Genomic DNA, 12,676 nt, shown 5'->3' with positions numbered 1-12,676 from the left:
AACCACATTGGTCTAAGCCTTAGACTTGAAGAATAGCTCCATAAGCTTTAAACCTCCCTGTAATTTTATTGGTGCATATTAATTATACAGAATGATGAGTTTCATTGTGGCATAATCACACATGCTTATAACATAGCTTGATCAGATTAATTTCACAACATATCCCCTCCCCCATCTCTCCCTGATCTCTTTCCTCTATTCTAATAGTCTCCCTTTTACATTCATGGCATCCCCCATTTTCTCCTTTTGCTAGCTCCCACATATGAGAGAAACACATGAAGCTTGTCTTTATGAATCTGGCTTATTTCACTTATGCTGCTTTCCAGTTTCATCCATTTTCCTGAAAATGACATAATTTCATTTTTTAAGGTTGAATAAAACTAGATTGTGAATGTATACCATATTTTCTCTGTCCATTCATCTGTTGAGAGATGCCTAGGCTGATTCCACAACTTAACTATTATGAATTGTGCTGTGATAAATATGGGTATGCATGTGTCACTATCACCACTTCATTATTTTGTAAACCTTTCTATATTTTGGGTTACACATATGAAAGTGTAAAACAGCATCAGGAATAGAACTAGAAGTGTGTGTTCCTGGGCCCAAGGCAAAGCACTATCAGATTGTACAGGCAACAACTGGTTGACATCTGTGCAAAAATGGTTGTCAAAGCAATGACTTAAGAAAAAGAAGTATGGCCAAGAGAAGTGGTGCATCAGAGGAGTCCAAAACAGCTTACGTCTTATATGACTCAGAGTTATTCTTGCCCTCTGTCAAGTCCAACCCACCACAAAGTTCTCAGCAAAATGGTGAGGAGCTATAATATCTACAAGAACTTAGTATAAGACTATTAGGATAATAATCTATGATTCCACCAGTGCAACTGGTCCCAAAGCTGAAATTGATATTTCAGCTTAACACCATTATGGATTTCCCTCTATATCAGCCAGCACTTTGATTGGTAGGGGTTTTGTGCCTGGTGGAGAGATATAGTCCTTTATCCCTGCAAAGTCTGAGCTTTAGCTGCCGTCGTTAGACAGTGGTTGCCCTAATGGCCTGTTCACTATTATTATAAGGCATTGAAGCTTTGAGTTCCAGTCATAGTCTTTCCTATTCCCATGACGCAGAAGTCACTAATCTAATCTTTTCATGACAATCAGTCAAATATCACCCTCTACCAGTAATCTTTGCTTGTTGGCCCACTGGTGCAGGATATCCAAGTGTCCAAGTAGGAGCTGTAGCTTCAAGTCTAGTAGTGTTGCCTGGTAGAAGTATTCTCTTCCTCCCACCTGCAGGTGCCATGTTTTCTAACAGAAGAGAGAAAAAGGCTGCAGGTTCAGAAAATTTGAAGTGTGTAAGTGAGTCATTGGGCATGATGGCAGGAGGGACCAAGTCTAATTCTCCCTCTTGCTTCCCATGTGGTCCAAATACTGAGGAAATCATCCCTTGGCTAGTGCATATGCCCCACCTTGGAGGATGCACCCCAGATCCACAGGGTGTTGTCCCTAAACTGGTGTATTAATGAGACTTTAAAAGACTTACCAATGTTTTCTTAGGCTGTTTGCTTTTGGGTGTGGAAGAACATGATAAGATCAGTAAATCCTGTGGTCATATGCCAATTTCACACCTTCTTTATCTTAAGATGGGTTACTTGTTCTGAGATAATGGCGTGTGACACATAATGCTAATAGATAAGGAATTTTTAAACCCTGTGATGGCAGAACTGGTTGAAGAACTATGAGCAGGGAAGGAACAGGGGAAAGATATGCTGCCCTGTGGGGTGGGGAAGGACAGTTAGGAAGAAAACTGAATGATCATTCTGAGGATCCTGGAAGTTGGCTCAAGTTTTCTCTAAAAAAATTTGCACATAGGAGGACTTTTCTGCAGGAACTCAGAGAAGACAGCCCACAGAGGATGAACGAACAGCACCTAAAGCTCACTCAGAAGGCAGGACTACTGCATGTGGCCGCATAGACTTTACACTGCCCCGCACCAGGCAGAGCCATTCACAGAACTAGGACTCCTGCTGGAGTTGTGCGGTGCAGAGATCCTGTCGCAGGCCAGCATATTTCAGCACTGGTCGGTGTCAAATATGTGCTGGGGAACTGTCACGAATTCCATGCTAAGAGAATCCTTATCATTAGCTTAATCTAAGGGTGTAGGCAGGGTTGTGGCATTTTAAAATCTGCCCTTGTTTTGAACCTCCCAGAGGTATTACTAACCCTTTCTCACCTCCAAACCTCTGGGCCTTCTTTCTTCTCTCCACCCATTTCTTCCCTCCTAACAGTGAGTGGGTGGCGATTAGAGCAGAAGCCTCAGGTGTGTCCTGGTGCAGCACACTGGGCAGGTAGGAACTGAAGGTAAAGTTGTCTTCGTGGTTACAGAGACAACTGATAGCTTTCAGGATTTTAGTAGCACCTTTCAACTGAGTAGCTCACAATACTAACATCCCTATGGAGTCAGAATGGGATACATGGCCACATTCCAAACTTTTACTCCAGGAGAAGCCAGAGGAAAAGCGATCACACAGCCATTGAGTAGCAGAGCTTTTTACTGCACATCTCTACTCGGACAATGGCTCATACCCCACCCCGTGCTCTACAAGGAGAATCTATCGGTCAAGGTCCAACAAGAGACAGAAATCAGACAGCAACTTGAACAGGAAGAATTTAATGTAAAGAATTATTAACCATAACAGAAGATCTGGATAAAGGGAAGTTGGCTAGTAATTGGTGAAGTAAATGCTAATGAACACAGGAGCAGCAGATAGAGCTGCCACTGCCCCCAGGGCTGGAACAGAGCACCCAAAGAAGGAACAAATCTGGACAGTGGCTCCCTCCACAGTACTGAGACCCAGATTTTTTTTTTTTTTTTTTTTTTTTGCGGTATTGGGGATCGAACCCAGGGCCTCATGCTTGCAAGGCAAGCACTCTACCGACTGAGCTATCTCCCCAGCCCCTGAGACCCAGATTTTGTGGAAGAAGGCACATACAGGGCTCATGGGATGGTGGGGAGGTCAACTGCAGCGCTGCACCAGTTCGACTCAGAGATGCAGCTCCCTGGGGTGCTGGGGGAGGTTGCCCATGGAGAGGTGCCATGCCCTGCTGACTGTTGCAGAAAATGTGCTAGGCACTGCAGATGCTGCCTATTGTAGGAGATTGCCCAGAGGAGCACACCAGAACCCAGAGTTACCTTCCCCCATGTTATGGGTTGGGGATGAGATGTCCCTCAAAAGCTCACATGTGAGACAAGGCAAGAAGGTTCAGAGGAGAAATGATTTGGTTGTAAAACTCTTAAGCCCATCAGTGATTTAATCCCCTGATAGGGATTAACTGGGTGGTAACTGAAGTGGTAGTTTGCGGCTGGAGGAGATTGGAATTGAGACGTGGATTTGGGGTGTATGTTTTGTATCTGGAGCATGGAAAGTCTTTCTCTCTGCTTCCTGATGATTCCAGCTGCTTCCCTCTGCCATGCTCTTCTGTCATGATAGTCTGCCTGACCTTGAGCCCCAAAGAATGGAGCTGGCCTTCTATAGACTAAGACCTCTGAAACTGTGAGCCCTCAAATAAACCTTTCCTCCTCTATAATTGTGTTGGTCAGATCATTTAGTCACAGCAGTGAAATAACTGATAAAACACCCCACTAGCATTCCTCCAGTGTCCTCTGGTAAGAAAGCTTAGCACTGAACCAGCTGGCAAAGGAGGGATGTTTTAGGGTCCAGCTTCATTACTGCAGAACTGAGAGGCAATATGGTCGCTAGCATGTAGAACATGGAACTTGGAGTCTCTTGGTTAAGAGTAATTTAATCCTATTTGATAGCTGTGTTAGTTAGCTTTCTGTTGCTGTGACAAAATACCTGAGAAAAATATCTTAAAAGGAGGAGAGTTTTATTTGGTTCATGGTTTCAGAGGTTTCAGTCCATGGTCACTTGGCCCTGTTGCCTTTGCATTCGTGTTGAGGCAGTATTTCATGGTGGGGAACATGTGGCAAAGGACATCTGTTTACTTCATGGTGCCAGGAAACAAAGACAGAAAGGAAGGGGCCAGGGTCCCAGTATTCCCTTTAAGACCATGCCTCCAATAATGTAGCTTCCTTCCACTATACCCCACCTCCTAGTGTTTCTTCCACCTCCCAATAAAGCCACAGGCTGGCACCTAAGCCTTGAACAAAAGAGACCGGGGAACACCCAGATCTAAACTATAACAGTACCTCTCCGCTCCAAACTAAGCTTCCAGAAGGGAAATCTCCCAGCACAGGAAGAAGACAAAGGGATTTGGGGATTCAGAAAGACGAGGTTGGCAAGTTGAAAAGTATTCTCATCCAGGGAATACTCTTGGGGAACAGAAGAACCCATAGCACTTTTTTGTGTGTGCTTTTAAATTGAGGTATAATATAACATGCAATAGGTCCCAATATAACATGCAATAGGGTATAGCCTGACAATATTTTGCATATGCATCCATCCATGTGATCAAGCCACAGATCAGAAGCACATTCCTAACACACCAGAAGCCCTGTCCACTCCTCTCCACATCGGCACAAAGGTTCCTGCCATTCTCACTCCTAGCATCATAGATTATTTTCATCGTTTTTGATTTCCACATTCAGGTAGTTCTAATATATCAACTCTTTGGTGTTTGATTTCTTTTGATCATCATGGTGTCTGTGAGAGCCATACACATTATAGGGTGTGTTAGATTAGCGAAAATAAAAACAAACCAAAAAAACAAAAACAAAAAAAAACCCCATCATGCTTCCTGTACTGTGTCCTGTGAAGACACGTCTGGTTATAAGCACATCTACATAGCGATCCATGATGTAGATTTGTGAATTTATTTCCAGACCATTAGGTACCATCACTTTCTTGGCTGTGTGATACTTCATTGTATGGGCCCAGGAACCTCAGGTAAATAGTGACATCTCTTAACCACTGGGTGGGTGGGGCTGGGCAGGCCATGAGACATTTTGTGCCACTGATGAGTTTGGAACAGTGAGCTTACTTTAGTGTCAAGACCCACCAGGTGGTTGAGTTGGGGGGTGCAGCTGGGACTAATGAGCTGGTCTTTTGGCCTCTGTCCAGGGCCTCAGCACCTACAGCTGCAGTGGGCTCAGCAGGTGATGCAGAGAACTTTGTCACAAATTACTGGAAGGCTATTGGCAGACTGCATGGAACCTAAGGATAGGAAGCATTTGGGGATTGAAAAGGCAGGCACCAAGTTTCTTTTTCTTATTTATGTGCTTGCTCTCTCTCGTCCCCCTCTTCTTCTTCTCTCTGCCTAGATCTCCACTCCCTTCTATCTCTTAGTGGTTTTTACTTCACCACATACCTAATAAAATGGGGCTGTTTCAAGCCTGTTCTCTGAGGTGCCCAGATGACAGGCTTCATTAAGTCTCTCTCAGTCTCAAGACAGGGAGCAAATGGTAACATCCATCCCCATGCCTTGGACCCACTGGGGTGGAGGAGGGGCAACTTTGTCTACTCATGGCCCCAGGGTTACGGGAGAAGACATCTTTAAGAAGAGGGCATGGTTAGGAGTGATGGGTGATTTTTGTGCCTAGGCAAAGAAAAGCTGATAAGGTCTGATATGTGGGGGTCTCTCAGTCACATCCCGCGTGGATAAAAAAAGGGTTAACTGCCGGAGGATGATGTTGGCTATAAATCAATTACCCATAAACTTATCTACTCAATAAACACACAAGAGCCAATACTCTTTTTAAATGAGAGGGGACATGACAGGTCTGGCCATCCCAGCTCTGGCCTCTAACAACATGGAGTTCCCCAACTCTCCTTTATTTTATAGTCACACAGATAAAAGGGACCCGGAACTGGAGAGGCTTCTATAAGATGAACAGGATGAGGTGGAGTTGGGGAGCCATTTTCTCAGGGAAACTAGACAGGGAACCACTCCCACACAATGCTACACACTTCCACAGCTGCTAGTTCCTGGAAGCCAGGCCTCTGTGTCCCGTGGCTCAACCTCGCCTGATTCTGCTAAATAAGGATGGCTTCCCACACTGGTACTGGGACAGCTTTTCCTCTGGACAACTCCCTGAAGTTGACTATGCTCCAGCAAGAGTTTGAGGGCCTCATCTGGCCCTGGAATGGGATGGCAGAGGTTGTAGGGGAAGAACCAGTATCTTTAGTCTCCTGCTGGATGGACAAGTGGAAATCTGCTGAGGTTCCATTGCTGGGCAGGGAGTGTTGGCTAAAAGGGAAGACCCAAGGAGGCAGACCTGAGCCTAATAGGGGTAGAGACTTTGGAACCATAAACACCAAGATTCGATTTTCTACACTGTCATTTCCTAGGCATGAAGCATTGGGCAAGTCACTTAATCACCAGACATCAGCTTCCTTATCTATAAATTAATATAATAAGGTAGGTGTTGAAATTAGAAATTATGTTGCATGGATTGTGGTGCTTTAAAAGCTGGCCATTCTTTTCAGTGCGATCTGCACACGTACACAAACAGATGGAGAAACAGGATGAGTGTCTGCCTGAGTCTCCTGGGTTGTATGAAGGTGCTGGGTTGAACACATATGATCATGTTGGAAAGAATCCCAGGCAACACTTTCATAGGTCATAGTGCAGGCCTGGTACTGGGGGCTTGAGTGCCTTCAAAGGGTCTTCTAATAATGTTTGAGACTTTAAATTCGATGATTGGCTCAAAATACAAAATAAAAACTCTACAGCTGAGATTTGCTGTAGAGTTTTTATTTCATCTGCAATGCAACTAACTCATAGATAGTATCTTAATTATTCTCAAACTGAAACTCTACAAGAATTGTATAGGCCATAGCATGTTAGCATCAGAGTGCCTAAGCTTTTTATTTAGGCTCTGCCACTTGCTAGTTGAGTGGTTTTGTGCAACTCACTAAATCTCTCCATTCCTGCTTCCTCATCTGTAAAATGGAAAAATAATGCCTACTTCAGAGGGTTGTTGTAAAATACTTAGAACAGTGTCTGGCATATAACAAATCTGGCTACTATTATATTTACTATAGGATGGGGGTGCATTCTAATATGCTTAATGTTAACACCATAGGCTCCCTGGAAGCAAGACAGTCTGAGCCAGGTGTGGTGGCACATCCCTGTAATCTCAGCAACTCAGGAGGCTGAGGCAAGAGGATCACAAGTTTGAGGCCAGCCTGGAAAACTTAGTGAGACTCTGTTTCAAAACAAAAAATAAAAAGGACTAGGGGTATAGCTCAATGGCCGAGTGCCCCCTTGGGTTGTTCAATCCCAATAAAGCAAAATGAGAAGAGGGAGAAGAAAGAAGAGAGAAAAGAAGAAGGAGGAGGAGGAGGAGAAAAAGGAGGTAAAGGAGGAGGAGGAGGGGAAGGAGAGGAAGAAGAGGAAAAGGAAGAAGAGAAGAAGGAAGAGGAAGAAGAAAAAAGACCAAGTCTCATGAAAGTCTTAAAACAACCCTGCTCATGTTTGCATGACTTTATATTTTTATGTAAATCAGATGCAGCTCATATTGTAAACCACAGATGTGTGATTGTGTCCTCATAAAAATTATTGGTTCTCTACAGTAACAATGTTTCCAGGGATATTTTGGAAATTTGTATGCCTCTTTCATTTTGGTCATAATGAATAGGACTTACTGCTGGCATTTAGTGGGGCCAATTGGCATACAGAGATTCTTCCCGGGTCCTTAAGGACTTGTAAATATAGTAACAAATCTATTTATGATAATCAGATTTTGAAATCTAACTGAACCCAGAATTTAGTAGATGAAAAATCCACTTATAATTTTTTAAGCCTAGGACTAATTCTACTGTCCAAAAAAATACCAAGGTTTTCATTTGTTTGCTTACTAGTTTTGTTTTCAAGGTTTGGTATGTACCAAATTTCCTAGGAAGACACGACTACCTCTATCAAGGAAAGATCGTGTTGTTTTATTTGGAAATTTACTGAGAGTTCACCATTCTGAAAAAACACTTATGGCAATCCTGCTGGTACTATTGGAGCCACCAAATCTGTTTGCATTGAAACTATCCACTTCAGGGTAACTCTACTGATGTAGCCTCTGTGACAAAATGTCAAACACAGAGGAGAGGGGTGAGCCACATTCAGTTGACTGTCAAAAACTTGGTTTTTATATCTACCCACGTATAAACAACTGTCTACATGCCCACTCTGGACTTCATATTTAATAAACAGTGACCCCATCAAGATAAAGGGAAAGTTTTACAAAGAAATATGTTATTAAAGTTGACAGCATACCATAGACTTCTGAGATTTAACAGAGAAGCTTGGAAACTAGAATTGTCATTGAACGTTAAAAAACAAAAACAAAAAACCCTGAGTAGAAGGTACAGTTGTTCATTTCTTTCAGAATGATATAAATGATTGCAGACTAATACTGTGAGAAAAAATAAAAACCTCAGAAAAAAACTTAAGATTTTAAAAAAATTTTATTAGATTGATCAGAAATAGTTTTTTCTTCCATTGAATACTGATGGTACTGTTCTAAGAAAAACTGATGAGATGGTGAAAGCTGTTGAATGTTAGTTGTGTAACGAGATCTGTGGAGCGATTTTTCATTACTAATGGATGAGAGCCCCTGCGGGGAGAAGGATGCTTTCCTGCTTTCATGGATAAGGTTAAGAAATGAAAAAAGCCACAGTGGAAATTTATTTTCAAAATTACTGACAACATACACAAAGGCGTTGACAGCATGCAAAACCCTAAAAACTTATTTCATAGAAATAATAATCCCATTTTCTAATGTTATTATGTTGTCTGTGTCACAGACTGAGTCTCAACTATAATTTGTTGGCAATGTGGGTTTGTAGACCATTAAAAAAATTAGCACCAGATGTTTAGCACAATGCAAAGGAAAGCATTTTGTGAAGATTGTGTATTATTTTATTTATTCTGGATTCTTTGCTATGATTTAGCATTTTCACTGTGACTCTGGAACAGTTCCAAATGATTCACCTTTGAGGGGCTAACCTCTCAGAGGCCTCTTTCATTCTCCTTTTTCTACTCTCCTCCACCTGTTGAAACAAATGATAACGTCCACAGTAAAATAAAAGGTATTCAAAAGGCCATCGTGTCCAATATTCAGTTGCATTTTTGTGATATTAATTAAAAAAACTTTTTCGGGAAGTCTGTACTATTCAAATTAAATGCCACAAAGGTAAAAATATTGAAATACATTGTACACAACTATTGATATATCCAAGTGAGCAAGTCCCAGTTTAGTTACCTCCAAACCTGTTCTTTTTGTCCCATTTTGCCCCCAGTACCTGTCCTGCATTGATACCTTCAATAATACTGCCTGGGATTTTTGTGCAAACACACTGTCCATTTAATCAAGCACTTTCCATTCAACCTGGGAGACCCACATAGGCACTCGCCCTTTCTCTTGATCCATGCACAAAACAAACAAACAAAAACAAACAAATAACAGAATAAACAAAAAAACAGACAATGGCCAGTCTTTAGAGCACCATGAGCCAGGCACGTCCCAAGCATTATCTGTAATGTGAGCACTTTCCTGTAGGATAAATGTTATCATGTCTCTAGTCTGCCTCAGTTTGAGATTCAGATTTGAGAAAGTAGTTGGGACAGGAGCCCAGAGTGAATCCAATTGTATTAGAATATGCACTATCTTGAGGGTTTAGTGGATACGATCTTCAAGGTCTTTCAAACACCAGAATGCATGAATATTGACATTTCAAGACAGGAGCTATGACTGGGCATGGTGGCACATGCCAGTAATCCCAGCGGCTCAGGAGGCTGAGGCAGGAGGATTGCAAGTTCAAAGCCAGACTCAGCAACAGCAAGACTCTAAGCAAATCAATGAGAAGCTGTCTCTAAATAAAATACAAAATAGGACTGGGGATATGGCTCAGGGGTTGAGTACCCCTGAGTTTAATAACTAGTAGCCCCCATAAAAAAGATAGGAGATATGATTTCTGGATAATGTTTCATCATTACTTTTTGTTTTATGTTACACATAGGACATTTTTTGACACTACTTCTAAAAATGCTGTTCTGAGAATATTATTATCTTAATGTTCCTCTTTGATAGCCTGTAATTTGCTTAGCATGTTATTCCTGTTTTTATTTCTTCTTTCTCTTATCATATGATAGTGAGCCTTATCATATGATAGTGTGTTATTATGTATCATAACACAATTTTTAATTCTGATCTTATCCATAGCTGCTATCTTTCATTCTTCTTAATTTTTGTGAGAAGACACTTCCAATATTATTACTTTGAAATCCAAACTGAATCTCATTGACTTGGAAGACTGAGGCAGGAGGATCACGAGTTTGAGGCCAGACTCAGCAACTTGGCAAGACCCTGTCTTGATATTAAAAAATGAAACAGGCTGGGGATGTGGTTCAGTGGTAAAGTACCCATGGGTTCACTCCCAGCACCGGACCACACACACACCCACCCACCCACACACACACACACACACACACACACACACACGTACAAATCCAAACTGACATTGAACTATTATAGAAAAGTTGTGCCAGGTCATTTACAAGAGGAAACACATTTGATTATCAATCATCTTATTTCTTCTTTTATTACAATTAGGATATGAAAAGCAACAGTCTCTGACACCTGGGAACTGGCCTGGCACTCACAGCAAGGCTCTGGTGTTCTCCTGTTGCACAAAGACAGTTCACAGAATGCCAATATCAGATAAGGCACTCCGTGCCAGTGGCAGCTCTGAAGAAGCACAAGAGCATTCCCCACGGATGTCTGAACATAGACAAAACATGTGCATTCTCCAAACCACAGAGATGGCCAAGTTCCCCTGTCCTGGCTCATATGAATGACTGCTACTTTTTTGTAATTGTCACTTCAGCCCTCTCTCTAAACTTCCATCCTTCTAGATAAAATGTATTCCAATATCCAACCACAGAACTACTCCCACAGTCCAATCCATGAGGCACTGCTTCCATGAACCTCCCCAACGCTGCTTAATAAAAACCTAAGTCCTACGATTAGATGCTCTAGGGAGATGCCCTGCATTTCCCTAAGTGTGCATTCTCCTTCCGTGAATGAATAGTGAACTTGTGCAGCTGCAAGTGTGTTCCTGAGGGTCTTTAGCTATGAGTCATTCAGAGAAGAGTGATGTTTTTGCAGTTATGCATATAGGTAGATTATATTATCTATGAATTCCATTTCAAGATAATAAATGGGCTAAGTCCGGTAGAATCACTGATAAAAACTTTCTGATAATGACTCCATCTCTAACTATATTGTGGTGTGTTGCTGTGTTCACATATAAAGTTCACATGTGAATGTAGGCTGTGCGTGGAGATATCACCTAAATGATTAGTTAGTGCCATCCCCCCACCCCCACGAAACTGTCCAAAACTAAATACAGGGCAAACTATTCTTAAGAAAAATGCCTAGCGAGGGCCTCCAAATTGATCTTGTCCTCTAGTCTTGATCCCCTTTGTCATATTGGGCACTATTATTTGGACATTAAGTTTTGTTATTTCCATTTAGGACACTTATGTATTCCTATCATTTGCTTTTCAAACGTATGCTTTCCTTCTGTCAGCACATCTGGTCTCTGTAAAATAAGTGGACAAAAGTGTTTTTATGACCCTGTGGAATGAAATTGCCATTCTTTCTTACCCTTCAAAATTTAGCTGCTAAGAAGAGGGAAAGGGCACTTGGGAAATTCTCAGGAGCCCCCATGATTAAGATAAATGATGTTTTATGAATAAAAAAGTTTAGCGGCTTGTGTAGGCCGTTTCCCACTTCGTGCATACCTTCCATGGTGCGTGTGGGAGAGCAGTTTGTGGTAGAACTTTGGCTTTTAATAGTGTGTGGGAGGAGATAGTTTCGATTACTAAGGGCCAAAAATCAATATATGATTTAATAAGTTCACTGTTTATTTTTTATCCAACTATTCCCCTGCCTCAGGTTCTGGCAGGCTCGGATTTTTGTATTGTTCTTTGATGTCTCCCAAGAGCTTGGAAGAAAATTAATTTATTGCATGCATTATAGACTGAAAAAAAAAAATCGATCTGTCCATCAGTGGCCATCCATTCATCTTCCCTCCTTACCCCACACGGGATGTGGGAACTTCTGAGCCCAATGAACCAGGCCACTGTGGAAGAAGGAATTGCCTGCGGAGAGCTCACCTCGGACCCCGCGTGGAACGAACACTTCCGCAGCCCATTCTCGTGGACCCGGACCGGGCCGCACGGCAAGGCGCTGAGGACAACCCGGGCCCCAGAACAGACCGGTACACCACGTCGAGGCAGTGCGTTCGGGCAGGAACGGAGGTGCAGCGCGCTCCTCCCTTGGCCGCCAGCTCCAGCCGTCTTCCGTCCTTCGTTACCCGCTCTCTCGAAGGCTCTGCGCATCCCGGCTGCTCCTTCCTGGGCTTGTGTTGGTGTTCACCGCCTCGCGGGAGGGGGCGCCAGGGCCATTGTCAGGTCAGAAGCCCCCTTTTAACAAGGAGGCAGAGGAGTGTAGGGGACATAGCCGGGTCAGTCTGGCAGAATTGGGTTCCTAGCAACTTCATGCTTTGATTTCAAATTGGGGAAAAAAAAAATACACACACACACACACACACACACATTACTGGTTTCTTTTTCTTTTTCTTTTTTTTTTTTTTTAATATGGTAAAACAAAAGTGAGGGGAGGGGAGTGAAAATAAGTATCTCTCTCACTCTCC

General features: G+C 42.5%; 1 pseudogene across 1 annotated transcript in view; it reads right to left on the bottom strand.

The window, feature by feature from the left end:
- LOC306637657 (YTH domain-containing family protein 3-like) overlaps positions 1-12,362 on the bottom strand; it is a 73,107-nt pseudogene extending 60,745 nt beyond the window's left edge. The window contains exon 1 of the transcript in view: positions 12,138-12,362. The product of the transcript in view is annotated as a YTH domain-containing family protein 3-like (transcript). The remainder of the gene's footprint in view (positions 1-12,137) is intronic.
- Positions 12,363-12,676: the final 314 nt, after the last annotated feature.

Source organism: Sciurus vulgaris, assembly GCF_902686455.1.
Source record: "Sciurus vulgaris genome assembly, chromosome: 10".
NCBI classification, from domain to species: domain Eukaryota; kingdom Metazoa; phylum Chordata; class Mammalia; order Rodentia; family Sciuridae; genus Sciurus; species Sciurus vulgaris.
The sequence above is the reverse complement of the archived record's forward strand: the minus strand, read 5'-3'. Positions and strand labels throughout refer to the sequence as shown.